We start from the raw sequence: 14,811 nt of genomic DNA on the forward strand, positions 1-14,811 counted from the left end.
CCTGGGTGTTGATTGTCTCGCTCCAGCTGATCTTCATCACACCTCGGCTACTTATACTCACCTCGCTCTCTCTCTGTTGTCAGATCCTCTCTCATGTCTCCGTGTCCTAGTTGGATTACCGTCTTCCGTGTTCGTGTGCTGGATTGGATTCGTGTTGTCGTCCTCGTGTCAGTGTTCCGGTCTGTTCCTGGTTTCAACCATTGACCTCCTTCACCTGCACTATCGACTTCACCATCCAGCTCTTCTCACGCCACCGTAGACCTTCCTTGCCATTGCCAACATTCTGGACTCTCTTTCTAATAAACATCATCTGATTGCCTGCAATTGCTTCCTCCTCTTTTACCTGTCGTTACAGAATCGTTTTAAACGGGTTGCATCTCTAATACGCATTAATCCACAAATGACTTAAGCTGTTCGCTTTTTTAATGTGGCTGACACTCCCTCTGAGTTCAAACAAACCAATATCCCGGAGTAATGCATGCACTCAAACATTACACTGACTGAACTGCTGTGAAGATGAACACCGAGCCGAGCCAGATAACGAACAATAGACTGACTCGCTCACGAGTGAAGAACCGGTTGCATCGCTGTTCGGATCACCAGTAGTTCTTTCGGACAGCTCGATTCAATAAACCGGTTGAAGAAAACGGTTCACCGGTTCTTTTGCACTCGACGTAATGGCATCATTTGCGATGATTGCCCTTGATTCAAGCCTTCGGTTTACCCGCACCCATAACACTAGCACAGAATCAGTTCAGAATCAATCACCAAAAGAATCAGTTCAGACGCTCTGTGTGTCGGTCTGCTTCACGCTGAATCACACATGCACAGTATCATCAGCTCCTCGGTTCTCGAATCGGACGCGTCTGACAGAAATGGTTCTTGACTCGTGAACGAGTCAATGTTTTGTTCGTTATCTGAATCAGCTTGGTGTTCATCTTCAGTTCTCTCTTCACAGCAGTTCAGTCAATGTACCGTTTGAGTACATGAATTACTCCGGGATATTGGTTTGTTTGAACTCAGAGGGAGTGTCAGCCACATTAAAAAAGTTAATATCTTAATTCATTTGTGGATTAATGCACATTAGAGATGCGAACCGTTTAAAACGATTCAGTTCGATTTGGTGAACTGAATGAATCGTTCGCGAACCGGATATCCAGACTGCTTTGATTTGAACTCTCTCTCACACAGACATGGAAGAGAAGACAATGCTGAATAAAGTCGTCGTTTTTGCTATTTTTGGACCAAAATGTATTTTCGATGCTTCAAAAAATTCTAACTGACCCTCTGATGTCACATGGACTACTTTGATGATGTTTCTCTTACCTTTCTGGACATGGACAGTATACCGTACACACAGCTTCAATGGAGGGACTGAGAGCTCTCGGACTAAATCTCAAATATCTTAAACTGTGTTCCGAAGATAAAAGGAGGTCTGACATGTTTGGAACAGCATAAGGGTGAGTTATTAATGACATAATTTTCATTTTTGGGTGAACTAACCCTTTAAGAAATAAACGATATGAAAATCCGGCGTCAAACTGGTCCTTGTTTGTAAAACAAGCATCTTCGAAATGCAGGGAACAAACAAAAACACTTGCACAACTCCGTTGATACTCTATCAATCCACTCCATCCACTGGTCCCTTAATGCTGTTTTTTTTGGGGGTAATCTGTGCAGGGTTGTCTTGCCCTGGCAACCAAAAACACACTTCTTTTGTGACATTTTGCTCTCGCTCTGATCAGTGAATGTCTCTGCTCTCAGTGCTCTGCTCTACAGGAGCGCGCACTCTTCCGGCAGAAGTGCCCTTAGGACCCATATAAGGAAATTCCGCTCCATCTAACGTCACACAGACCCATACTCGAAAAAAACTTTCAGAAACTTGTGACAAACCGGAAGGAGTATTTTTGGAACAAAAATACTCCTTCAAACATACAACTTAATTTTTGAAACTTTGTCCATGTTTAGCATGGGAATCCAACTCTTTAACAGTGTAAAAAACTCAGTATGCATGAAATAGCATTTCACCCCCCCTTTAAAATAAACCTTTTAAAGGGAAAATTGCTACGTTTTTGCTGAGTAATCTTTTTTTTTTTTTATGTTGTTTACAAGGAAACTTCCACCAAGACGTCAATAGAGACTGAGCAAACCCTACAGCCACACCAAGGCTCATCATGCTTGGTAAGCATAAAATATATAGTAAACAACCTATATGTTTCTTTGCAGTTTTTATGGTAACTTTTCATTTTTCAGGAGATAAACTTCTAACCTCATGGATGGTGGATGGTCAGCATTGAGGGGAAAGTGACACATTGCATTGAAGAGAAGCTGGATTTTGCTGCAGCACTCGCTGTGCTTTTTGGTTTCTTCTATGTTTTTAATATTGAGTACCAGGAGTCAGCCAGTGCCACACTTGAGCTTATTCAAAGGTAAGTGTTAAAAAATCATTATGTCCAATCATGGTTTTATTTAAGGAATGTCTTTTTTGCCAATATGTATTTGTTGTTGTACTTGGTTCTCATAATACAGTTTTATTTTTTTTTATTTTTTTTACTAACTGATCAAATTCTAAAATTGATCTTGTCTGATCTGAGTATTAGGTTCTTTGTGAGGATTAATCCTGAGGGGACAAAGTGTACTGCAAAAAAAGGAACTAGCCGCAAAACTGGGTCTACTGTTAAAAGAAAGGTTCAAAATGTGAGTCCACATGTCCATACATTTTTGCAGAGCCTTACCGAATTTGAATAGAAAACATCTAATTAAGTAAGCAGTATTTCTTAAGACTTTCTTTATAAAGACATAAACTGGTAATTTAATTTTTGTTGAATTATTACAAGTTTGGAACAACATGTGGGTCAATGGTGACTGAGTATTATATTTTGGATGGTGTGTGTGTATGTATAAATATATATATATATATATATATATATATATATATATATATATATATATATATATATATATATATATATATATTAGTGCTGTCAATCGATTAAAAAAAATTAACTAATTAATCGCACAATTTTTTAAAATTAATCGTGATTAATCGCGATTAATCACAATTAAAAGACTGAAACTTTTTGGATATGTAAATGTAAAATGTAAATAATTAATGTAAACTCAAGACAAAGAAACTATTTAAATTCAAAATATGATTGTTTATTGGAATTTTTGTTTAACTTGTAACAAAGATTTTCTCATGTAAACAACATACCTGCAATAAACCATCAATATCCTCCAAATTAACTGTTGGCTTGAAAGCCATATTTATTACAGAAATAAAAACACAGGCATGTAAGTACCATTTGAATTTCAAAACAATCAATGCCAATAAAAAACAAAAATGATTTCCATGTTGAATTCTAAGTGGACTGCAAAAAAATTCCAAAGTATAGTCATTGCCAGTGCTTTAAGTGGGCCAGTACCCACAGGTACTCAGTACCGCCACTTCCAAATATAGCTCTTGAGCTTACCGCCACCTCTCCGTGCGCCCAGAACGTGCTTGTAGCGTACCGGTACGCTCATTTGGACATCTGTTTTAATAGAGGTTTTAATCTTTTACCTGCACTGCCGATTTTCAGAGCGCCCTTCACAATGCAAGCTTCCTAATTCATCCCACCCAGAGCAGAAACTACATTACCCATTCACCCTTAAGTTATACAAGAGAATAGCGCATGTGTCGCTTTTCCCACTGTTAAGTGTCAACAACTCAACGTGGCCGGAGAAGGTGTGTGAAACTCGTTGTGAGTTATACTAAAGCAAAATCTTGAGTATTTATTGTCTGATAAACATTAAAAACTGTCTGCGGAGGTTGAGTCGTCCTGCAGCCCCCGCTGGCTGTTCATTGGCTGCAGCATCTTTTTTCTAAGTTCTAAAAAAATACCGTAGACGGCAAGGCACAAATTTAGATATTCATTTATCGAATTAATCTATAGCCTATGCACAAAGACAATATGATCTTTTTGTCCCCTTTTTGTTTTAAAGCTTGATGAAGAGAGAGAGCGCAAGTTGCTGCAGCTGAGGAGGACAGTGATGCACGCGTACAGGAGTGATTGACAGTTCGCGGCACTGTGTACAAAAAATACTCCGCTACACAATTATTTCGTTTTTTTCATTTAAGCTTATTAACGTTAGCGTTACAGAAAGGTCTGATTTACGCACTGTTACAGTCATTGTTTTTTTGTTTTTAAACAATGACATTTGAGTTCATGATTTTAATGTTGCTGTTTCTTGTGGCAGACTCAAGAGTAATCCGGCAGAGTTTTATACTGAAACTTTCCGTCTAAAAGTCCTTCCTTGGTCTTATCCATATTTCTTTGCACTTTGAACACACATAGGCCACAACTGGAAATAAAAAAAACTGCAACCGCGTTAATTGCGTTATTTTTTTTTAACGCGTTAAATATTTAAAATTAATCGAATGCGTTAACGCGCTAATTTTGACAGCACTAATATATATATATATATATATATATATATATATACACAGTGGGGATCGAAAGTTTGGGCACCCTTTGCAGAATCTGTGAAAATATGAGTGATTTTCAAAAAATAAGAGAGATCATACTAAATGCATGTTATATTTTATTTAGTACTGTCCTGAGTAAGATATTGTACATAAAAGATATTAACATTTAGTCCACAAGACAAAAAAAAATGCTGAAATTATTAAAATAACCCCATTCAAAACTCTGTGTGGTCACCTGATGATCCTCGACTGTCTTTCTGTTTTGTGATGGCTGTGCATGAGTCCCTTGTTTGTTCTGAACAGTTAAACTGAGCAGCGTTCTTCAGAAAAATCTTTAAGGTCCTTCAGATTCTTCAGTTTTCCAGCATCTTTGCATATTTGAACCCTTTCCAGCAGTGACTTTATGATTTTGAGATGCATTACGAGTCAGTCTATTGTTCGTTATCTGGCTCGGCTCGGTGTTCATCTTCAGTTCTCTCTTCACAGCAGTTCAGTCAGTGTACTGTTTGAGTGCATGCATTACTCCGGGATATTGGTTTGTTTGAACTCAGAGGGAGTGTCAGCCACATTAAAAAAGTTAACATCTTAAGTAATTTGTGGATTAATGCGTATTGGAGATGCGAACCGTTTAAAACGATTCAGTTCGATTTGTCACCAAAAGAATCAGTTCAGACGCTCTGTGTGTCGGTCTGCTTCACGCTGAATCACACATGCACAGTATCATCAGCTCCTCGGTTCTCGAATCGGACGCGTCTGACAGAAATGGTTCTTGACTCGTGAACGAGTCAATGTTTTGTTCGTTATCTGAATCAGCTTGGTGTTCATGATTCGATTCGCGAACCGGATATCCAGCTGCTTTGATTTGAACTATCTCTCACAACAGACACGGAAGAGAAGACAATGCTGAATAAAGTTGTCGTTTTTGCTATTTTTGGACCAAAATGTATTTTCGATGCCTCAAAAAATTCCAACGGACCCTCTGATGTCACATGGACTACTTTGATGATGTTTTTCTTACCTTTCTGGACATGGACAGTATACCGTACACACAGCTTCAATGGAGGGACTGAGAGCTCTCGGACTAAATCTAAATTATCTTACACTGTGTTCCGAAGATAAAAGGAGGCCTTACATGTTTGGAACAGCATAAGGGTGAGTTATTAATGACATAATTTTCATTTTTGGGGGAACTAACCCTTTAAGTCAGTGATCCTCAAATCTGGCTCGCGAGATCCAGTTTCCTGCAGAGTTTAGCTCCAACTCTAATTAAACACACCTGCCTGTGATTTTCTAATGATCCTGAAGACATTGATTAGCAAACTCATGCGTGTTTGATTAGGGTTAGAGCTAAACTTCGCAGGAAAGTGGATCTTGCGAGCCAGATTTGAGGATCACTGCTTTAAGTGTTGTTCACTGTATTTGTATTTCTACTGAGCGAGTGTGCGCGTTTTTACACACTCTCTCCGGCCAAATTGAGTTGTTGACAGTGGTAAAAGTGACGCATGCGCTTTTCACTTGTAAAACTCAAGGGTGTATGGATAATGTAGTCTCTGCTCTCGGTGGAATGAATTAGGAAGCTAGCTGTGTGAAGGGCGCTCTGAAAAGCGACAGTGCAGGCAAAGGATTAAAACCTCTATTAAAACAGATGTCCAAATGAGTGTACCGGTACGCTAAAAGCACGTTCTGGGCGCACGGAGAGGTGGCGGTACGCTCAAGAGCTATATTTGGAAGTGGCGGTACTGAGTACCGGTGCGTACCGGTCCACTTAAAGCACTGATGGGAAGGGAACAGTTGGGCTCAGGTGATTTCACCCATTCATGGGAAAAATTATTCCATGCACTTACAGGACCTACTCCAGTTATGGATGTGTATATGGGGGGAGTATGTGTTCTATCTATGATAGATACAGGCTCTATGGTCAGCATCATAACCGAAAGTATTTTGAAGGAACATTTTGAGTGCAAAGGGGAGGATGTTCTAAAAGAATGTGGGTGGTTGTCTTTAAAAGCAGCAAATGGCCTTTCTATACCGTATTTGGGTTATTTGGAACTTGATTTTAAAACTATGGATAAGGTCTTGCCACAGCGTGGCGTTTTGGTGGTGAGAGATCCAACGGATCCTATTACAAAACTGAAGAGAAAATCTGTTCCAGGATTGGTGGGCATGAACATAATAAAAGATTGCAGTGAAATTCTGTCTGATTCTTTTAATGTAATGTCACCTGGACCATGTGCTCAATTGTACTAGGGCTTTGCAAAAGTGATGGCCCCTTAACCTTTACTGGTAACTGCAGGTTCTATGTGTTTGGTTCCTGCTACAGGTTTCCAGAATACTCATGTTTCAGATTATATCGCTTTGGTGGAAGGGTTGGAGGTATGTAGATGAAGGGATTTTACCTGGCTCCTTAATGGTATCTCCAGGTTTGGTGAAGGTGCAGGGCGGCCAGTTAGCTGTTCCTATTGTAAATGCTGGTGCTTTAAATATCAATTTGGCCCCTCATACACGCCTGGCATGCGTGCATGTAGCTGAGGTAGTAACAGGAGGTTCAAAGTCTATTTCTTTTCAGAATATATGTCCTGGGGAGGTTCAGATTTCATTAGGTTCTGAAGAGGCTTTGGTTTTGAGTCAAGAGGCTGGATCTAGCTTTACACAGGATTTTCAATTTGAATGCCCTTTTTTGGAACATCAGCAGATAGTTCATTTTAAAGCATTACTGAATAATTATGCTGATGTGTTTGCTTTCATTGATAATGATTTTGGGCACACCTCAATTATACAGCATGAGATACCAGTCACTGATGATGTTCCAGTTCGTCAGCGTTATCGCCGTCTTCCACCAAGCCAATATGAAGAGGTGAAGGATCATATTAGACAGCTTTTGGAGCAAGGTATTAATAGTGAGAGCTGTAGTCCATATTCCTCACGGACTACAGCTCTTTACAGGTATTAAAAGAGAAGCTAGTTACAGCCCCTGTACTTGGCTATGCAGATTTTACAAAGCCCTTCTATTTGGAAATTGATGCTAGCCATCATGGGTTGGGAGCAATATTGTCCCAAGAAGGGAAAGATGGAAGAAGACCGATTGCATGCAAGTCGTGGGTTAAGGCCATCCGAGCGGAACATGGAGAATTATAGTGCCATGAAGCAAGAGCTGTTGGCATTGAAATGGGCAGTCACAGATCAGTTTCATGACTATTTGTTAGGCCACAAATTTATAGTGTTTACGGATAATAATCCGCTGAGTCATCTGCAGACTGCCAAGTTTGGTGCCATTGAGCAGAGGTGGGTTTCAGACCTGGCTAGATTTGATTTTGAAATTCGTTATAGGCCAGGGTGTCAAAATGGGGGGTTGGATGCATTGTTACGACAAACCCAGTTAATGGCTAAACCTGCATTTGGGGGGGGTTAATCAAACTCCAGAGAAGGGTCATACAATGATGATTAATGAGCAGACAACCACATGTAGCTTCCCTGTGTTTTCTCAGGCAGTTTGGGCAGCTCAACAGCAGGCCGACCCCATTATTGCAAGGTTTCGTGTGTATTGGAGTCAGAAAGTAAAACCTGGTAGATTATTGAGGGCTAAAGAGGGATGATAATGTCTTTGAACTTCTACGACAATGGGAGAAGTTGGTAGAGGAGGAAGGAGTCTTGTATTGCCAATTTGTGGATTCTAAACAAGGCCAGATTAAACAGGGGCTCCTAACTCAGAGTCTGAAGGAGGAAGTCCTTATTGGGTTACATGATGAACATGGGCATCGGGGTGTAGAACGCACTTTTAAGCTGGTGAGAGCCAGATGTTATTGGCCAGGAATGTTTCAAGATATTGAAACTTATTGTAAGCAATGTGAACGATGTATTGTGGCAAAAGCCCCAGTGCCAAAGTTAGTGACTGAAACTGGTAGTTTGTTAGCTAGAAGCACTAGGCTTTTGACATCATATGGAAAACTGTGGGGATTGTAGTTTAAGTAGGTGGTTAATAAATTAAATTATAAGATCATCGGGACGAAGATCAGTGGATGAATGTAATGGCTATAAACACTATAGTATTTATGGTAGTCCTGTTTGGTAGGGTGAGTATGGTAGTCTCTAGCCTACGTGTCCTTAAGAATGGGCTGGCATTAGCTTTTGAGTAATGGCAGGTGCATGCTGATTGCCAGATAGGGGGTGGTGATTTCTTTCTTGGAGACTGCAATGATGGTTTGTGCCAGCTTCGGAAAACATTTGTCATAGCTGTTGTTAGGTATGTGACAATGTTGGATGTAATACTTTTTAACAGTGTGATATTGTGTATAATCATTTGCAATGTTTTGGCAGATGGCAATGATGGTTTGTGCCAGAGTTGGAAAACTTGTCTAGCTGGTACTAGGTATGTGATTGTATATGGTTGAAATGTATGTTTGTTTTATATTGTGCTGTAGTAAAATGTTTATTCATGTTATTTGATGTATGGTGTTTTTAAAAATGATTTTGATATGTTTTAGCACAATACGGAGGGTGTCTTTCTGGCTCTGTTTATAGGAGCTGGCCTGTGTCACTGTTTTTGTCTGGTGTAAAGTATTGCACATTTACACATGATATATTGGGGGTTGTTGAACCCTTATGGTATCAACTTGCTACCAGCTAAGCCTTTGTGTTTTAGAACTTTTGATGAGTTGTTAATAAAATTGGCTACTTGGATGACTTGATTGGAGAAATATTGCTTGACATTGATAGGCTTTACACATTGTTCATAGAGCTCATTAATTGTAGCGGTGCCTCAGGTGTTTGCAGTGTGTATACAGTATGTGTATGCAGTCAGCTGCGAGAGCGCATAAATATAAGGCGAAAGCACATTAAAATAATGCACGAGCGCGAATCTCTCTGTTCGCACGCATATTTCCTTTGTGCTGTCACAAAACCAGATGTACTTTACTTGCTCAGATACACGCTGCTCTGCGCGGAGAGAGTGTGCACACTTAAAATGTGTCTCCTTTCACTTGAACTGCGTCCTGTGCGCTCACAACTCTCTCTATGCTCATGTGTTAGATATTATTTTCGCACATATTTATTTCTAGCCTTTTACCGCGTGCAGTGTGAACGCTCTGATCCGTTAACATGGGCTCGGAAAAAAGGCGCATCATAGACAGTGTGTGAACCTGGAGTTAGGCATATGCCCAGTCTGTTCTGTTCTCGCGCTAGAGGCTCTGCATTCTGATTGGATCGGATAGCATACTGCAGGAGGTCAGGGCCACGGACAATTGTGCTATAAAGCTATTTAGAAAATCGTGCACGCTCAATTCGTGATTTTAAGACTATTTCTATTAATCAGCCCTAGAATGGACTGGAAATGAACCGAAAATAACTCGGACTGGCACCGCTCAGAAAAACGGGAAAACCAGATCCAGGCAAAGCTCGGCAGCTGGTAGATAGCCACCAGAGCAAGCACTCAGGAGGAAACACAACAGCCATTTATAAATGTTTGAATTTGTTATTCTGTAGCATATGCAGCAAAAATATTTAAGATAAATTGGTGGTTTATTCTTAAACCAATCAGCGAGCTCGAATAGTGGAAGCATAGTAACAGTTTAATATTTATTTTTGTTATTTAATTATATATATGAAATTATGTTATGTTATGACTTAGACATTTTTACATATTAACAGTATTATTTCTTTTAATTGTAATTGGCAGCCCACCTGCAATACCACCGTGACCAAAACCACTGCTTTAAAGCAATAGTCTGGCAAGACCAGTCTACGCGAGAATGCACGTCCGTTCTGTGCATTTTTATAATTGAGAAATATCCAATATTTCTGTATTTTTGTCTTTGTCACTGTTAGGTTGGAGAAAAGAAATTTCAGATGAGATCATCCACATCAGGGCACACATTTGGTCATGGAGTTGGAGCTCTGCACTTGTCCAGTTGGCCATAGTGGGGCACCATGCAAGGAAGTTCAAGTTCATCATACATGCTTAATTCTTAACAAAACAACTACTACAGCGGTGCAACATTAGTATACATTTTTTTTTAGATATGAAGCAAGAAACCTGCACTTCTGATCATCAGTATCATCTCAGTGCTGAAGATCATGAAGGTCAGTATAAAGGGAGTGATGTTGCTGTTTTCTTATGTATTTTCTTTTCTTTTCTTTCTTATGGTGGCATATTAAACAGAAACACTCTTGTAACATTTCAGTTTGTCTATCTGTATCTTTTGATTTGTAAAGTCACGTCAGCTGGACCTGTCTTCGACTAGCTCTACACAACTGCAACAAATATCACCTATGCAAGAGGACCCATACTCCAACCATCCCTGTGTTCAGGGTAACTCAGGGAGGTGAGTCCATTAAGCTTAAAGTTACATTAAAAATTCTGTATAGATGTTTATTGGGGCCATAGCTTTTTCTTAGTTTTTTTCCCCAACTGTTTTGGGGCATTTTGGGGTCCTTAAAGGGATAGTTCACCTTAAAATGGTTATTGGTTTGTAATCAAACATTTGCTGTAGTATAGTTGCATTGTCATTTTTCCATGCTATGTATATTTGGAACAACCTTATGCTGAGTAAATTATGTCAGATGTTTTATTTTTTTATTTATGTTTATTTTTTTACTTTGCACACGTTGGCATAGTCTGGCATAGCTTACTACTAAAAAATATGCTGTATTAAATTATACACCATTTATTTCTGTAAAAAAAAAGAAAATTATTAAAAAACATTTTTATACGATTTGTTTTTTTTTATTAATCCAGTAAGTTGAAAGTAGGTAAGTTAAAACAAAGGTATTTAAAATCCAATGAATGGAGGCAGATTAAAGGTGCTGTAGGGAACTTTTGTTAAAAAATATTTTTGACATATTTATTAAACCTGTCATTATGTCCTGACAGTAGAATATGAGACAGATAATCTGTGAAAAAAATCAAGCTCCTCTGGCTCCTCCCAGTGGTCCTATTGCCATTTGCAGAAACTCCATCGCTCCCGGTAAAAAATAACCAATCAGAGCTGCGGTCCGTAACTTTGTTTGTGTTCAAAATGTAGAAAAATTTATATAATAAGCGAGTACACCGTGAATCCATTTTCCAAAACGTGTTTTTGGCTTGTCCTGAATCACTAGGGTACACCTGTAATAAGTGTTTATATTCTGACTATTTTAGATTGCTTCGGGGGTGCCGCGGTGGAGTAACCCAGTACCTTTGTGATTCTTCATAGACATAAACATAGAGAAGTAGTTCCGGCTACGATGTTCTTCCGCAAGAAGCAAGCAGTTCTGTTTATTAACAGCTCGAGCGTCAAAAGTTCCCTACCGCAGCTTTAATAGAAAGAGAGACATGGGGACTTGTGACTTGGACTCGAGTCGACTCGAGTCGCTATTTTTAGGACTTGAGACTTGACTCGGACTTGGAAGTTAAAGACTCGGGACTTGACTTGACTTGAGACACGACTTGAATGACTTGAGTGTTAATCACATCATGTTTTCAGTTTGAATATAATATATAAAAATTATTTTTTTTAAATAAAGTTGATTACTCAGCTGGAGCGCAGGCTGAGAATAGCGTCGTGACTGGATCAGGACACTATCATCAGTCATGCCCTCTCTACCTTACACACACCACACCCACTTAAATCAGATATCACATCACCTCAACATGTCAGTCTCAGAGGTACCGAGGGTCATCGCTTTTGTCTTCAATAGTTCGCGCCTAAAAACGCATGGAAAACGCTAGTTGCGCCGCTTTTTCTCCTTCTTTCCAAAGCGCTCGGGGCAGAAGTGCTCCTGGGGCATCTGTCGTTGCTAAGCATCCATGACACGCTCTCTCTCAATGAAGACGCGGAAATTTCAGCAAAGGATAAATGGATTTGCAGCACTAAAAATCGCTCTTGGAAATAACGAACTTGCGCACGCAAAAGACGTGATGTGAATGGCCCCTAATGATCCGCTAGCAGGCTGTCAAAAAAACGCATTCCAGGGGCGGCGCTAGGGTTGGGCTAAGGGGGCATAAGCCCCGAATATTTTGTTACCTTGTCTTTCTCATAGAGCAAAACAATCAATCAGAAAAACAAATGTAGCTGCCACAATTACCCAATCATGAGAAGTGCATATTACATACAGAATATAAATATGACCTATTTTCAGTTGTTTCATACTTTTTTGTTATGTACAGTACAGACCAAAAGTTTGGACACACCTTCTCATTCAAAGAGTTTTCTTTATTTTCATGACTATGAAAATTGTAGAGTCACACTGAAGGCATCAAGGGCTAATTGACCAAGAAGGAGAGTGATGGGGTGCTGCGCCAGATGACCTGGACTCCACAGTCATCAGACCTGAACCCAATCGAGATGGTTTAGGGGTGAGCTGGACCGCAGACAGAAGGCAAAAGGGCCAACAAGTGCTAAGCATCTCTCGGAGAACTCCTTCAAGACTGTTGGAAGACCATTTCAGGTGACTACCTCTTGAAGCTCATCAAGAGAATGCCGAGAGTGTGCAAAGCAGTAATCAAAACAAAAAGTGGCTACTTTGAAGAACCAAGAATATTACATATTTTCGGTTGTTTCACACTTTTTTGTTATGTATATAATTCCATATATAATTCCACATGTGTTAATTCATAGTTTTGATGCCTTCAGTGTGAATCTACAATTTTCATAGTCAAGAAAATAAAGAAAACTCTTTGAATGAGAAGGTGTGTCCAAACTTTTGGTCTGTACTGTACATAACAAAAAAGTATGAAACAACTGAAAATACATCATATTTATATTCTATACTGAGAGAGAGAGAGAGAGGAGAAATGTAACAGTTTAATGTTGTATGTAAACTGTGTTTGAGAGTGAGCGAGAGCGAGGTGTTCAGAGAGGAGTCTGGATGTTTAGTTTTATGGACTCAATGTTGAAAATGTAAAACATTTCAAACACTGTTGGCAGAAGTGAAAAATAAATAATTTTAGGAAGTTACAATTTTGTTTGATTCCATGATGTATTTTACTGAACATGAGTATTTACAATGCAAATCCAAATTATTTTAATTTACTGACAGTTACTTATATCTTGTCTTTTAACTTTATTAAGATCAGATTCTGCAGGTAAAATAACAATATTAAGGTGACTTGACTTGGACTTGACTTGACATAGCTTGTGACTTGACTTGACTTGAATTGCCCAAGAAAAAAATACTTGGGACTTACTTGAGACTTGAAGGTTAAGACTTGAGACTTACTTGAGACTTGCACATGTGTGACTTGGTCCCATCTCTGGAAAGAGATGCATGTAATCAAGTGCAATACTGTAGTATAACCACTAGATGGCTGTATAGGCATAGATTTAAACAGGACTGTGTGATTCCTGTTGTTGAGAAGTGTTTTCAAACAGAATTACTTTTATTAGGCATTTGTGGGTGTTTGTTATATAATAGTTTTTTATTGTTGTCTCTTTAAACAGCATCTTTACATGCTGAGACTGCTCAGTGAAATGGCTGAAAACCCAGACTACAGTAATGCCCATAGACAGTAAAAGAAATGGACACAGCGAACCCATTGGAACTCAATTGAGACAAATGAAGCCCAGTTTTAGCGTTTTTTTAGCACTTCCGTTTCTGACGCGCAGACTCAAACGAAGCTTGACGACGTCAGCAACCTGTCTGGCAGATGTAAATCTTCTAGTAGCTGTGCGTGCAAACTGCCATCGTTAATCTTGCAGAGACGGCGAGCTTGAGCGGAGAGTTCTTTGTCGTGAGTTAGCAGGAGTAAGTAATCTGATTAATTATTTTGTATAGTATTTTAAAATGTAACGCCAGTACGCCATATTAAGTTAATTGCCTGCGAGCTTCTCCTCCTGTCTGTACGGTAATGCGACAGAGAGCCGAGTGGTTATGACGCAATCGTTAGCCTATTTTTTACAAAAACTGTTTATACGGGGCCATAATGTAACATAGAAGGTAATGGAGCCCTTTATACATTGTCGTGTATCTTTAGAAATAAATAATGGACAAACAGAGTCTTTAAACGCCTCAGATGTAAAGTTATTCGCTGTCAAAGTGACGCCAAAATTAATGGGAGTCAATGGGAATGCTAACGCAAGTGAAGTTCTGCTAAAAGATGGCAGCCCCCACCCGACTTCAACTTCCGGTCGAGTTCCTTGCCCCTTGGTAATGCCCTGTCTAAAATGGCCAAGCAGCTTGATAAGGTGCAGCACAAACAGACCCAATTGATCTCTGCTTTTTACTGCTTAGGTGAAGGGATGTCTGTATCAAAACGTGCAGCAGCGTTAAGACGAGCTGCTAGACGACCAGGTCCTATTATTGGCTGTCAGCCAACAGCAGCCAGAAGAACAGCTAAGACTGGTTCTAGGCAGGGTTTGACAGCCGGACGC

The 14,811-nt window shown here is 39.6% G+C and overlaps 1 pseudogene; it reads left to right on the plus strand.

The window, feature by feature from the left end:
• LOC127974696 (uncharacterized) overlaps positions 1–14,811 on the plus strand; it is a 61,618-nt pseudogene that overhangs the window by 7,329 nt on the left and 39,478 nt on the right.

This window comes from Carassius gibelio, chromosome B16 (genome assembly GCF_023724105.1).
Source record: "Carassius gibelio isolate Cgi1373 ecotype wild population from Czech Republic chromosome B16, carGib1.2-hapl.c, whole genome shotgun sequence".
Lineage (NCBI taxonomy): Eukaryota > Metazoa > Chordata > Actinopteri > Cypriniformes > Cyprinidae > Carassius > Carassius gibelio.